Genomic DNA, 16,054 nt, shown 5'->3' on the forward strand with positions numbered 1-16,054 from the left:
AAAACCCAAGCAAGGAGGAAGATCAAGGTCATGTGAGGAAACCAGTTGTTGGTGGCAAGAGAGGCAGAAAGAAGGCAGTGCTTGTGTAGAGCTCAGCTGTGCCAGTTCCCGACGCTGGGAGGGAAATCCAGCAAGCCCTTCTGCCCTGGACCCAGCTGCCTTGACTGGGAGGCCTGGCCACGCTCTGGTTCCTGTTCTTGGACTCCTGGGATAGCTCCTTCTTGCTCACTGCCAAGGCCATCCTTATGGTGACACCCTGCCCTCCTCCTTCTTTCCAGTGCTGTTTGCATAAGTCTCCTTTCACCGCAACTAAGTGACTCTCACCAAGACTTCATCTGCACACATTTGTGGTTGTGGGAGGGGGGATGGGCTTATTTGTATTTTATAAACTCTGACCTTCATGGATGCCCTACTGCGTCTGCAGGCATTTGAAAAACAAGGGGCTTACGTGTGTGGCCTGTCAGTCATCAGGTGCAGAAGTTGTGATGCTGTGGAGTTTTCTTAGTTTTATCTTTGATGCCACTGCATATATTTTTGTTCCCGTTTTTGTTTTTGTTTTTCTTAACGTTTATTTATTATTGAGAGACAGAGAGAGATAGAACATGAGCATGGGAGGGGCAGAGAGAGGAGGAGACACAGAATCCGAAGCAGGCTCCAGGCTCTGAGCTGTCAGCACAGAGCCCGGTGCGGGGCTCGAACTCGCAAACCGCGAGATCATGACCGGAGCCGAAGTCGGACGCTCAACCGACTGAGCCGCCCAGGCGCCCCTGTTCCCGTTTTTTATTTCCACTTTTACCTTTGGTGATTTCACATTTGATATATCGTGATAAGCTCCTCTCTAAAGAAGATAACGTATACATAAATTTTCACCCAGGGATCAGTCAGGGCCCCTTGGGAAACAGAATCCCCCTCAGGTGGATAAAAAGGAGAGAGTTGAGCACAGGACCTCTCATGGAGCTATGGGCGAGGTTGAAGGGACTGGCCAGGGATGGTGAGGGGCCCAGAAATGAGCAAGAGCTCATTATCATCCAGGTGGTTGGAGGAACAGGGAAGGCAAGACGAAGACTAGAGCCCGGTGGGTATTGGGCCACGAGGGTGACGGGAGCCCAGCGATGGAAGGATACAGGTGCTGCCGGACACATCACTCCAAAGCAGGGAGAGAGAGGGTCAGGGGAGAAGTTCCCGGATCCCTTTTTCATCTCCCCTTGGGACTTCCTGCTGGTGCTTTGCAACCTGAGCCAGGCAGCAAGGAAGTCCCCTGGTACAGCCTGCATTGGTGGTGGAGGGGTTAGGATAGCTGCCTTCCAGGCGGTGAGGTGTGTGCGGGGGCCGCTTCCCAGGGCGCAGAGAAAGGCTGCGAGAGGCGGGGCATGGTGTGTGCAGGCCGGGGATTGAGAAAAGGCAGCAGCGATGAGCACAAGGTTCCGGGCTTGAGCCTGGTCGCTGACAGGGATCAGACCAGCAGTGGCGAGAGGAGACCGTTCTGGCCCAACTTCATAGATGGAGGGCTGACGCTGAGCTCCCCATGTGGCTCAGTGGCAGTCCTGGTGGCAAGAGGCCCGCGGTCCACCCTCCTTCCAAGCCCTTGTGCTTCCAGTTCCCCAGGTACCGGCCGAGGCCCTCCACTTGATCAGCTTCAGTTGGTCGGCTTTTCACACCCTCAGGGGAAGGGTGTGTAAGTGGTCATCACCGCTGATGGAGAGCTCAGGGTTTGCGGCTTCTCATTCCCGCTGCCCCCCGGCGTTGTCCCCTGTCCTTGAGAAAACACTTAGCCTGGTGAGGTGCCCAGGTTCTCTGGAGACCACGCACCTCCACAAACAGCCTGCCTGTTTCAGGGCTAAGGGATGCAGTGAGAGAACTCCCACACCCATGTAGGCTCGCCATCACCCACTCCTCATTCCTGCCGTGGGTGCAGAGTACCTCCTCCTGAATCCAGCCTCGTGGATTCAGAATTTCTGAACATGTAGACCCAGGCTCAGTTCAAATGTATGTGTGTTGCCATCTTCGGCAAAAGGAGAACTTAACCAAAGAACGAGCCTAGCATTTATTGGCTAGCCGTGATCTGCTAGGTACTCGTGTATACCATTTCATTTCATCTTGATGTTCATTCTGTGAGATGAGGATCGTAGACACTGAATAGCAGAGAGGTTAATCGGCCCACACTCTCACATTTAATGCTTCACAGAGGCAAGATTCGGGCTCTGACTCTCTGGAACCAGGCGCCACGCTTGTCCCATGATACCATGCTGCTGCTTGGCAAAGAAAGTGCCGCTTGGTGGACCGGTTGGGGAGGGCCGAAAGGCTCTTTTTAAAAACACAGCAACCCCGGCGATGGCAGCCAGGATCTTCTGAGCCCCATTATACTGTATGTCTGTAGAGCTGAAAATAACAAAACTATACTTCCTAAAATAATTTTATAATGTTCATTATTCAGTTGTTTGGGCCAGAGCATTCTGACTGACCGCCCTCGGGCTGGGGAAAGGCACGCACAGGCACACAAGCCCCCTTCTCAGACACCTCGCCCGAGCCCATCACATTCCACGGCCTCAGGGCAAGTATCTCATGCCCACCAGAGCCAGAATTCACATCCTCTGATTTGGGTTTTAAAGACAGAGATTTACACAGGATTACAATTTTTTTTTTTTTTTTTTTTTTTTTTTGGTTGTGGTTGCTTCCAGTTTCCATTGTCTGAATCATAGCCATGGAATAAATTGAATCTTTTTCTAACGTAGAATATATTACTCTTGAAATAGTAGGAAATGTTGATAATTGCCTTTTATTGGACTCACAAATAATTTATAAGTTGGTCCGGTTTGAAAAAAAAATATATATCATGGTCTTTTATTTCTTTGGCTCCTTCCTTGAGGCTAGAAGCAGCCTCTAAAAATAGCTGCTTGCGCGGCGATAGGCCTAGCGCTCCCCCTGGTGGTCATGGCGCAGGATTGCGGGCTCAGTAAATGGACCCGAAGCCGCAGACGCGGCCTTGGAATAATTCTTTCTCCCCTAAGTACACAGAGAAATTTGATTTATTCTTCACAGTCATGTCTGAATTACAGAGCACTTCTCCTTATAAAGTCCATCTGCTTTGAGGATAAGTGAATGATCAATCCCTCATATACATTATCATGCCGTGAACACGTCTGTGAGTTTGTAAGCTTCTGTGGTTCTACCAAATGTCAGGGAGGACGGAGGTTTCTCCCCTCCTTAAGAAGATACTGGGCAAAAAATACAAATTGATCTTTACATCAGCACGGTAGCTACTTACCCAGGGTATTAAAGAAACATGAATGTGGGGAGGGGGAGGGGAGAAAGGGGGTGGGGAGCAGGAGAAAAAGAAGACCATAGGAATGCAATGCTTAGCTTAGAATCCTGGCTCCGCTTACACGCTGTGTAGGCAGCATCCTCACGCGGCCCTCCACAAGGGTGACAGACAGACACTCTCCCTCTTCCCCTGGGCACCAAGGAAGACTGTATTTCCCAGCCGCCCTTGCAGCGGGAAGCCATGTGACCGAGTTCTGTGGGATGGGATGTGGGCCAATGGGATGTGGGCAGAAGTCACGCAGCGCTTCCAGGCCTTGCCCCAGAAGCATCTCTAGTAATTTTTCACACACTCTCTGTTTCTGTATCCGCACCATTGGAAGCAAAGCAATCCAGGACGCCAGAGGCACACCGGGGAAGCGAGCCAAACCCATGCATCATCACTTAAAGGACACTTGCCCAAGAGAGCCACCTGCTTCTCTTCAAACTGTGATGTGAGCAGGAAATAAACTTATACATGCTAAGCCACTGAGATTTGAGGGTTATTTGTTACAGCAACCAGCGTTAATTACCCTGACTATTCAAGCAAGTGTTAGTCACAGTTTCCTCAACTCAAAATAGGGATGGTGTGCGAGCTTCAATGCCACAATGTACGTGGAAAACATTTGGCAGCCTCGGGGGTCAATAAATGCTGCATAAAGGCAGTCGTGTCTCTCACAAGCAATAGTTTCATTCCAGAAGAATATTTTTGTTGATATCCCACAGGTTCTCAGTGCAAGAAAAAGAAGACCCAACTCCAACTGGCAAGCCAAATGGAGATTACATTGGCTCCCAGAGCCGGAAACTTCAAGTGCAGATTAAGCCTTTGGGTTGGTTTAAGCCATCCGGTTAGAGGACCCAGGTCCTTTCTGTGGCTCCATTCTTTCTTCTGCCTGGCAAGCTTCAATCTAAACCTGACTCTTCTAATGGTCAAAGATGGCTGTCAACAGCCCCTCCTACTACACATTCCTAGCTTACTTTGGGTTTGGGAGCAAGAAGAGATTCATGCCACTATTCTGAGAAAGAATCTTCTGATTCCTCTGATTGGGCTGGCTTGGATCACATGCTCACCCTGGAACCAATCACTTGGTTGAGGTGGCAAACATGTGCGGATGACCTGCCAGTCAGGACCCATACCTAGAGCTCTAGAGCTAGGGGTGGGATCAGCCTTCCTTAAAGCACGTAAGCTGGTGGGGAAAGAATGAGAGCACATGTATTTTTTTTCTTCTTTTTTTTTTTTTAATGTTTATTTATTTTTGAGAGAGGGAGACAGAGCATGAGTAGGGGAGGGGCAGAGGGAGAGAGGGAGACACAGGCTCCAGGCTCTGAACTGTCTGCACAGAGCCCAACAGGGGTCTTGAACTCACGAACTGGGAGATGGTGACCTGAGCTGAAGTCTGTCGCTTAACCGACTGAGCCACCCAGGTGCCCCAAAAAGACCGCCTGTATTTTAAAAGGATTGTTTTTTCAGCAGAGGAAAGAAAGAGAAGGGGAAAATGAATGCTAGACAGGCTTACCAAACGTGTGTGCTACAGTTGGTATGTTTATTACCCTAGAAGCAAAAAACAAGTTGTACTGGTAGGTGCTAAGTGTTATTGTGTGATCACCTTGACTGATCCAACCTTTCAGAAATCTGTAAGTTAACTGGATATTATGGTTTTCAATTTCCTAACCTCTGACAATGAGTTCCCTAAAATATCCTCAGATATTGACTTCTTGAAATATACTCGGATATTGACTTCCTGTCTTTCTTGACAGTGCAGTGTAAAAAAAAAAAAAAAAAAAAAAAAGTCTCTTAAGAATAATTTACTTTCTTCCTCTTCTGCTTTCTTTCCCCTTCTTTGTTTCTCTGTAGCATCCTTTCATTGTGTGCAAGTGTTTTAGAAAGCCTAAGATGCTATAGAATTGGGAGGAATTGTTCTTTTCATGGACTCTTCATATTAAAGTAAATCATATGATACATAATCATAAAATAATGAAACTGACTTTTCAACTATGTAGCTACCTGAATGTGTGCTGTTTCTCTCAGCAGTCGCGCGTAAAGAGGTGCTGTTCATGTTTCAGTGATGTAGCCATAGTTCAAATTGTATTGATTACACCTCAATTTTAACCAAAAAAGCGCAGCAGCTTGATCGACCATCCTACATATCTGATTTGATTCCCAACCCCTTGTAAGGTTTTCAACAAAATGAATCTATCTGCCGAAGCAAAGATTTGTCTTTTCAAATAGCAGAGCTCGGGATCGGAAGATCATTGCCACTGGAGCGTTCCAAAATAGTCTGAATGGGCATTAAAGAGTGAATACTGAGGAGGGCACATGAGATTTACATGTGCTCCAGGGAAGAGAAGGTCACAGGCTAGTCTCCTTTTCCTTCACAAGGAGGATGATCTCTTCACCACCCTTTCAGTCACCCTATGGCAGCATTTTCCCAGACTACAGGCTAAATCTGAACTCCTCAGCATGTCATTCTGGCCTTGAGCTGCCCCCTCCATTCTCCTGTTGCCTCTCTTTGGCTGCTCTCCTGCACACGCACCCTGCACTCCTGCCAGGCCAGAGCTCTCTCCGCTCGCTGGGGATGCCGGGCTCTCCCCAGAAGCTGTGGTTCTGCTCAGGCCATTGTTTGTGTCCCGTGACATGCCCTTCTCCCTGCTTTCGTGTCAGACTCTTGCACCTCCCTCAAGACCCAGCTCATCTGTCATTTCCCAAATTTTTTCTAATCTTTTCCCACCACACACACAAAAAAAGAGGACTTTGTTGCTTTCTTTTTTTATCTTGTAGCTTAAAAAAAATAATCTGTTACAGCACTTACTTTTTCTCTTGTACCATTTTCATTTATTATGTGCTTGGCGGAGGACAGATTGCCCACAGATCTGTTGTTTACCCCAGGCCGGCTCTCTTCTGTGTGGCAGAGCATCTGACCCCTGCACGCCTCGAGCCTTAGACTCTTCTGTCAGCTGGTTGTGCCTGGGTTTGGCCAATGGGAGGAATTGACAGGAGGCTGAAGGACAGGAGGAAGGGAGAAGCCTGAATATCTTGTCCCCTCTTTGGAAGCCTCGGGAGCTGTATATGCCAGTGGCCGTTGATCTCCCCCACTGGTTCCAGTCTCCTCTGGGTGATCCCAGCCTGTGGGCTCTGAGGGCTAACACCACCTCTGCTTTGTCCCTAGTGGCTTTCAGTTGCTGCTAATCTCTGCATTTCCTCACAATCCAACTTCCGTCTCATACTCTCCATCCCTGCTGTCACCAAGCCTCTGTACTAAATCCCCTCTGTTTCAAATGTTTAAAACTTTTTTTTAATGTTTTTATTTATTTTTGAGACAGCAAGAGACAGAGCATGAGCAGGGGAGGGGCAGAGAGAGAGGGAGACACAGAATCCGAAGCAGGCTCCAGGCTCTGAGCTGCCAGCATAGAGCCTGACACAGACTATGAGATCATGACCTGAGCTGAAGTCGGGCGCTTAACCAACTGAGCCACCCAGGTGCCCCTCAAATGTTTAGAGAGACATCAGTTGTCCTAACTGGACCTTGACTGATGCATCAGCTCATCTCCCCATCTAGCAGTGGAAAATGGTCGGTTTAATGAATGATGTCCGTGAATGAGTAGACAACCATGTTTTTTTTGTTCTACACAGTTTTTGTATGTCCACTTGTAAGCTATTTTCTTGGCTCTTCCTGTCAATCTCGTTTTCCTTCCATGGCCAAAACTATCTTTTTTTCAAGCTCTAGCCACTTTTCCTAGCTGGCTTTCCCAATCCCAAACCCCTTGTCCACGTTTACCCATACTCAGGACCTGCATGGCATCTACATTGCTGACAGATGGTGAAGATATTGGGTACAGAGTAAGATCATCAAGATTAGAACAGTTGCAGAATCCATAAACCAAGGCTGTTGGCTGCAACCGATAGGACAATGGTGAAGGATTCATTATCTTTCCACTCTTCAGGTCTGATATATGACTCAAGCCAGAGCCAGGCCAATTTACAGTTGCTCCCAGAGCCCAGTGCAATTTGCAAATAAAAGGAAGATGCACATTTGTGGCCAAAGTGGAAGATTTGGGTATTGGGCCGGCTGCTAAAAGTGCTCCCTTGTGCCTGAGGCCAGTCCATGGCTGGCTGCTGGCCTCAGTGCTGCCCAGAGCATTACTTTATTTCCACAACGTGGAAGCCAAGTGAATACAAACCATGCATTTGGAAGGGATCTGGGAATGGCTGGGGGTTAAAGTTTCTGCTACAGTGAAGAGGGTGGTGCAGCCCACCTTTCTGCCGACTCCTGGCCCATGTCTCTCTCAAATCACCTTGACCCCACTTGGGCTGGGCCATGAATGAGGTTGACCGACTGTTGAGATGTCTAGCACTAAAACAAGAAAAGGAAAATAACACAACTTAATGAAATCTCATCTGAGAGTAACATGTGTAGTGAGGACCTATTTACTGTGGGGTTTACACTGAGTTGGATACAGAGGATTGGGATAAGTAAGAGCCAATTCCTGTCATACAAAGCCCTACTGTCTATAGGGGAGAGACTAACACAGACAGACGGACAAAGGCAGGTTGATGGGCTGAGCCAAAGCCCAGAATGCTCTGCGTGTGGCCCACATAAGAATTATGTTCTGAGGGAGGCTAATCCCAACTTGCCCACTTTCCAGCCTGGTGAGCTGGAAAAGTGAGGTATTTAATGGTGGAGAACATGGTCAGATTCGTCTTGGGGAAGATCACTCAGGTAACACTGAGAAGGCTGATTTGGTGTGAGGTGAGAGATTGGAGGCAAGGGCACCACAATCCTAAACTTACAACCCCCCATAGAGGTGATGGAGAGGAGCCAACTGATCAGAGAGAGGGTTCTGAATAGTCTAGTCCTTTCCTGAGGTGAAACTAGACTATAAGCCCCCTTGATGGCGAGGGCTGTACCTCTTCTGTGCCCGAGAATATCAAGTGCCTAACGAGAATGGGCACAGAGCAAATATTCCCTGAGGGTCATTGACTGAAAGCACAACCAACTGCATTTCGGAGGCGAAGGATCGATGGGAGTCAGGAATGTCCAAGGTTTCTGTTTGGGAAAGTGGATGAGCTTGATGACCCTTGAGTGGGTTTAGGGAATCAAGTCATTGGTTCGGTTATGGCTTTGGTTAAGTTTGAAGTCTCTGTGGAGCACCCTGGTGAGCAGTCCAGCCGGTGGTGTATATGCAAACACCCTTTGAGTCCTCACCACTGAGAACAATCCCCAGCTTGAAGCCCTGGATAGGGACTCAATAAATACTTGGCCGAGCGAATGAGTGAATTGGTCTGAAATCCAGGAATGACCTCAACTCCTTGACCACCTTCTGCAAAGCAGGCCCCCTTGTTATTTTACTCCCCCTTATTTTCCTTCATAGCACTTACAGGTATGAGTCATCATATAGTGATGCACCTGTTTAATGCCTGACTCCCTGACTAGAGTACAGTTAGCTATGTCTTGGCCTAACCTAGCCCATGGTAGAGATTAGGTAACTATTTGCGGAATGAATGAAGGGCTAGGGAAGTAGATGTGGACGTGGACAGGATGTAGGTGGAAGCCAAGAGAAACTATGGGTCGTGGCAAGCTGGCGACTAGATCCAGCATGGAGCTTCCATGTCCCAAGTTCTTGTTTGTAACACTGGTCTTCGCATTTTCCACTTCCCTCCACCCCCTCCACGGGCAGCAACCCCAGAATCCAGCCTCGATGCAATTCTCTCCAGTCCCTCTCCGAGCTGCTGTTCTTTTATCTGCAAAATAGGGGTTCATGATGTGCCCTGCCCGCCCTTCTAGGTGGCCAGGAGCATTCATGAGCTCACTCAGTTCATGTTGTTTATGTAGGTGGTTAAATGCCACAGTGGGAAGTACCTTCGAGTGAAGACACTGAGCTCCACGCTCAGTTCCGTGTGGCTTGGAACAGCATTGTCTGCTTGGGGGGCAGTGGGAAATAAGATCCCTTTGGAGCACACCGCCTCCCTGCACAGGGAGCCCTTCATTCAATACAAAAGTCTCTTATCTGGCAGCCTGAACAAGGGCCAAATGGCCTGTCCAGTCCAACACCCACATTCAGAGCTGACTGAGATGTGGCACACAGAGACCATGCTACATCCTGCCTCCCTGCAAGCTGTCGCCTCAGCTCGTGGCCGCTTGGAGGCTGAGCTGCCGGCCACTCTGGTAACGGAGGCAGTGAGCCGGGGAAAATAGACATTAAAAGCAGAAAAAGATGCACAGTCCCTACGGCAGCTTTCACGATGACGAAGGATCGGGAACAGACTCCTGCAAACAGAGATTATGGTTTTTAAAAATTTTATCTCCCTGAAGGGCCCACTTGGACTTTATTGTTGAAGGCAGGTCTTTGCACAAGATGTTCTCTCCCTCTGGACTACCCAATCCCTGAGGACTTTAGGCCTGAGGACAAGCCTTGTTCCCATGGTGAAGCGTCTCTTCACCCTGTGGGCAGACATAACCTCCTCCTCTGTGGGCAAAAAAGAGGGGAGAGATCCAGCCTTTACTGAGAGCTGGTTAGGTGTTGACTACTCTGTGTGATTCTTCATACACTTTCTACCGTTTCCTACTCAGAACCAGCTGAGGGATTGAGTTTGTTAGCCCCATTTTACAGAGCAGAAAGCCAAGGGTCAAAGACACAAGTCACTGGGTCAAAACTACAGCTGGTAAATGGCTGAAGCAGGATTGGCCAAAAATCATATACACAGCGTTTACACAGCTCTTTCTCCATATTTCTAATAGGGTGCTAATGGTGTGGCTTAGCGAGTATCTTCAGGGCAAAGATCCCCTCTAACTCCTCTCCCAGCCATACACGGAGCAGGTCTAGAGGCCCAGATCTGCTCAGACCCTGAGCACTTCCTAAGCAAGTAGGAGGGATAGTAGGGGGGCAGACACCCCCTCAGGAACAGGCTAGTGTTGATCTTGCTACCCTGGTCTGGGTTCCACTGCTCTCTGGGGCGAAAGTTCTATTTATTTAGTTAGTTAGTTTATTTATTTATTTTTGAGAAAGACAGAGACAATGCAAGTGGGGGAGGGGCAGAGAGAGGGCGAGAGAGAGGATCCCAGCCAGGCTCTGTGCTGCCAGCAAACCCCAACCTGGGGCTTGATTTCACGAAACTGTGAGATCATGAACCTGACCCCAAACCAAAAAATCAGACACGTGACTGACTGAGCCACCCGGTCGCCCCTGGGGTGAAGTTTTTATCAGCGCCACTGTGCCTCACCCGTCCACCAGCCCTGGCTGTGTGTGCCCGGCTCCAGTGGCCAACCTCTTCTTTCCCTGTGTGGCCTTCAATCCTAGTCTGTGTGCGTGATGCCCTTATGCTTGGACTAGGCATTGCAGGTCCTTCCTTGGGTGTTGAAATCCATGCTGCAGGTGCTGCCGATAATCCTTCTCTAGCTGACACCATCCATCTCCTAAAATGGCGCCCCTATGACCTTCAGCCTGGCTGCCACCTGTACCCCTGTGGTTACCAGCACTTGACTATGCCTCAAGTCAGACAGACCTGAGATTGAACTGTGTTCTGCCTCATACGGGCTGTGTGTCTGAGGAAGAAACCCTTCATCTCTTTACACCTCAGTTTCTTCATCTATAACATGGGAGTGATGATGCATGCCTCCTAAGATTACTGAGAAGATTGAATGGCATATATATTTGACATATGTAATGACCATCATGCCTGATACAAAGTAAGCACTCAGTAAATAAAGGATGCCTGTTATTATGCCCAGCAGCACTCAGGCACAGCAATCTGGCCTTCAAGTCAGTCCCTAAGAAGTTCAAGATTAGTTTCCTTATCTCCAAGCCCATCCCTTCCTATTTCCTCTCCTTTTCCTATGAACCCACTGCTAATGGTTTACTAGAGCCCACAGGTGCATTGTAAGAAAACTGTATTAGTTAGAGCAAAATAGGCCACGCTGCAGTAACAAATAGCCCCGAGATGTGAATAGCTTGACAGAGCAAGAAATGTATTCGTAGCACAATCTGATGACTATTGGACAGACCATCGCTCTCTTAGAAGTACGGACTCAGAGCCAGGCCCCCTCTGCTGTGTGATTCTGCTGTCTTAATCATGTGGCTTCTGAGACTGCTGCCGAAGAAGAGGGCAAGTGGACAGTTGAGCCTGGGAGTAGCATTCATTCCTTCTTCCACAGCCCATTGGCCAGAACCTGGTCACACAGCCAAATCTAATCATGAGGGAGGTTGGAAAGTACAGTCTGATCATGTACCCAAGAACTGGGACTTGGTGAACACAAAGCATTGTCTCTGCCCATCCCTTGATAAAGTAGCCTCCATAAGCCCCAACGGGTGAGGAGAGGTAGCTGTATCTCAGCCACATGGCTTGCTCATCAGCTCTCGTCTATCTCATCAGCCCTGTGGAGTCTCTCAGGAACCAGTGCCATGGACAGGCTGACCTCAGAGGCCCCTGCTGTCCCTATCCCTCTATGTAACATTCCATCCCAAATGCGGACCATGTTGCTTCCTTTTCCACTATGCTAGAGCTGAGGTTAAATATCCAACTATCCTAGATTTTACCAAAGATTGGGGAAACGATACATGAGGAATAAACAGAGAGTAAGCGAGAGTTGATAGTTTGCTTATTTTTTTTTTTAACTGGGTTTATGCGCCCTCAGCCTCGGTCTTCCCTGAGACCACCTGTCTGCCACACTCCTGTCCTTCAGCCACAGGTCAGAGGCCTCTGATCTCTACTATCCGAGAATGCCCACACATGTCTTAAGTCCACAGAACATAGGCACGGTGTTTAAGAGGGAGTGGTTGGAGAACGGGATGTGCACATGGGTGCAGGAGAGAAGCTATGCCTCCCTACGTCCTTGCAAGGAAAGCAGTTCTCATTCTTAAATAAAGCTTTCAAACATTTATGAAAATCAGCTCCCCAAATTATGATTCATAGTTCATGTGCCAGTTGGCTTCTTGGGGAGACCTACCTCTCCTCTTTCCTAGTACTCTGAGCCCTCAAGCATTGCAGTCATGTAGTATTTCTGTGCCCTCAAGTCCAGACCAAGAAAACCAGAGAGAGAGAGGGGGTTCCCTGCCTGAGTTTTCCATCTGAGGACCCACTTTTCTGAATGATGCGACGTGAAAGCAGTTGATATTGGGAATGATTCCATACTTCCAGGCAAGCCCCATGTCCTTCCCACAGGGGAGGGGCCTTCCTTCTATCTCAACAAAGTAAGCATATCTGAAAACATGTTAATAATTCATCTGAGTGATGCATACATAACGTAACGGCATTAGTGGAGGAAGCCAGTTTCCTTTCAAGAATCTAAAAGGTCGCTACATCCCCAGTTCCAAACACAGCACCTGGCAACAGAGTAGGGGTTCAAATCCTTGGTTACAAGGATAATAAAAGGAAAGCAGTTTGCCTTGGTCATGTTTGCTTAGCCTCCTTTAAGGAAGTTCTTACTAAATCACGATATATTATTAAGCTGAGTATTTAGATGAGCACAGAATTGAGGTGTGAGCTTCCTTCAAGGAAAAAGAGCAACCAGCTGGGTTATGGCTCTCACACTGGTGAAAAGGAAGCAGACCCTTTCGTGAGCCCACGTACCTCCCAAGCTAACTTTAGGCATTTTATCCTGAAATAACGTACCTTCCAATCATTATGTACTTTGCAGTTATCATCCCCCATTTCTGCACCGTTTACCCATCCCTTCGTACCTTTCCATCCCTTCTGTCCTCTGCACGGCTACCATCTTCACTCAGAAACATCCTGTTTTACTGGGCTCTGTGTTGCTCACTCCCTCACGGCCTTCTGGGGGCAGCATGGAGTGGGGGACAGAGCCATAGGGCTGGGTGGATCCAAACAGAGAAGCAGACCTGTACTCCACATAGCCCGGGCATTTGCCTTCACCCGCCTAAGCTTCGTTTTCTTTACCCATCAACTCAGATAACACCAATGATCTCACCACATTGTCATGAGGAATGGCAGAAAATATATGCGGACGCTGTAGCTTGTGGCACGACAGACTCTCAATAAATTTAAGTTCCTTTCTTCCTCCTTCTCTCCCTTTTGAAAATAGTCGGGATATAAATTATACATAAATAAATTACACTTACACTGGAAATCCTCAGGAATGATTAATGGAACCAATAATAATTTTAATATTAATAATAGGTTGCTTCGGCGGAATCATCCTAATTCTGACAATCAATCTACGTGCTCTGGCTTTGTCATCGTAATAACATAGAGTGCTCAAAGTTCACCCTAGAAAGAGCTGGATGTACACGATTTCCCATTTTCAGATATTTTTTAAATCCTCCTTTTTTTTTTGCATCAGAGTACTCGGCTACACACCATTACTTATGGCACAAAGTATAGGCAGTGTGTTTGCCGAGAAATGAAAGACAGACGTGAACGGAAACGCTGCAAAGCTACAGGCAGTATGTGAGACCCAAAGTAAGCATCAGGAATGTGATGGAGCCTGGGTGGCTCCGGGGGTCTGACTCTTGATTTCGGCTCAGGTCATGATGTCAGGATCAAGGCTTGGAGCCTGCTTGGAATTCTCTGTCTCTCCCTCTCTCTCTGCTCTTCCCCCCACTTTCTCTCTCTCTCCAAAATAAATAAAACTTTTTCCAAAAAGGAATGTGATGTAAGTACGGATTTCTACTGCTCAGTGTACTAAAAAATGGACCTCGTTGGAGAGTTTGGCACATCATCCCCAGTTATCAAGAGGAGCAAACTGAAACTAGAGCCTTAAAAGACAGAAATGTCTAGAAATATCTGCCAAGAATTTGCCCAAGTATCTGCTAAGCTTTCTGCTGACTTCTTTCAGACTTGGGTTTGGAAAAAATCACTCTGAAGAAACCTTCAAGCTTTCAGATTCTGTGTTTATTTCAGATTCTGTGTTTCTCTAAAATTTAAATGGTAAAAAACCAGAGTGGTGGTGAGTGTGGGCTGCCTGGGTTGGAATGTCTGTCCTTCCACTTGCCAACTGCATTTCCCCAGATTGGTGTTTAACTCCCACGTGCCTCAGTTTCCTCAGCTGGAAAAACCAGGGTCATGATAAGGACTAAATGAAGTGATGTTTTTAAGGGCTGGGGCACTGTTCCCAGCGGGCAGTAGACCAGTCTGTCAGTTATTTCCTTGTCCATGATGAAGTGGAGATCATGGGGAGAGTCCTGGTCTGAAGCTCGAGGCAGGCCACCCAAGCACCTTGTATGTGTAAGAGGATCTCATTCTTCTTTTTCGATTGAGATATTCATTCCTAAGTGTAATGAGATCTGGCTAAACTTCGATCAACCCCCTGATTTCACAGCCAGAACCCTCCCCACCACGTCTGTACCTTGTATCTCCCTTTTCTGTCTCTACCCGCCCCCCAGCGTAAGCACATATGAGTTCTGAAGGATCTGCCACCATGGGATGGGGGCCTACAAGCAAAATGGGATCATTACAGGGAAATCAAACAATGTCACATCATTTGTACACCCACGTATAGCATATGCACGTCGACACTGACACAGCCACCATGAATTGAGGCGGAGAGAGGGTGGTAAAAGGGGAAGGATATCTTTGGTGCTTATGTAATGCTCAGCACGGTAGAGATGTTCACATGGCACGTAAACCCTTGGGCCAGCACTGCCAGTCCTCTTACCTAGTTTTATAGAAAAGGAACACACATGTCAGAGAGGCTGCGACGTGGACATTCCCGAGGCCAACAGCTAGGGGTAAACTGGGTGTAGCGCCTAGGGGATCATAAGGTAATAACAAGAGATCCTATGGGGCTCCGCAGGTCCTTAGGCCTACTTGCAAAACACTCCTAACAGCTACCAATGATTGATGCCTACTACATCCTATGGCCTTCCATTGAAACTTGTCCTGAACCAAACTGAAAACCACAGAGCTCCAAGTCCTTCCAAGGGCGGGGAGGGGAGACCCTCGCGACCCACTCCCCGCCCCTTCAACCCCGCCCTCTTCAGCCCCGCCCACTTCGACCCTCTCCCCCGCTGCCTCCACCATTGCAGGCGGGTCTGAAGCCCCCCGGGGGAGTGCTTGCATTAACAGCAAAGGGAATTTGACAACCCCACTGCCAGCTGTTGTTGGGAGGAGGGCTCCTCATTCTCCAAAGAGCTCCTTCCGTCTTATCGTTTACAAATGTATACAAGACTTCATCGCCTTGAACAGAAGGGAGGACAGGGTGAGAGGGAAAGTTACGGTTTTTGGCCTGCGCCCTGTTTCGTTGGAGGAACGGACCTCCAAGCTGGTTGTGAGCAGAGCTGCAGCATGGATCAAAGTGAGTTAAGAAATCAATCCAGTGAGGTGTGCTGACCACTGATTTTTTAAATTGAACGGCACATCATGGCTCAGAGAAGAATCGAAAGTAACAGCATGATCACGCCCATATAAGAGTGATTATCATCTTGAGAAGTGTTTATTTTAGTACGTGGGTATGCGCGTGTGTCGGCGTGGAGGCTCATGATGTAGAGGACAGATCTTACAGCAAGTCATTAATTATTAAAACACACCTAAAAAGCTTACCTAAAACCCATATTCCCAGACCCTAAATTAGAGACGATTCGTGTCCGCCTTGGGAACTTGGACCCTGTATTTTTAATAGATGCCCTGGCGGCTGTGCCGATCAGCCAGGTATGAGAACCACGCAGGTGGGCGTTCCTCACCTGCCCTCTCCCTCCTCTGTCCCTCCTCCTCCCTCTCTCCCTCTCCCCCCCCTCCCTCCTCTCTTCTGGACAGCTTCATGCTCCAGCTGAGCCCTAACAAAAGAGAAATCACAGAGACCTGCTT

The sequence above is a fragment of the Panthera uncia genome, assembly GCF_023721935.1.
Source record: "Panthera uncia isolate 11264 chromosome C1 unlocalized genomic scaffold, Puncia_PCG_1.0 HiC_scaffold_4, whole genome shotgun sequence".
NCBI lineage: Eukaryota > Metazoa > Chordata > Mammalia > Carnivora > Felidae > Panthera > Panthera uncia.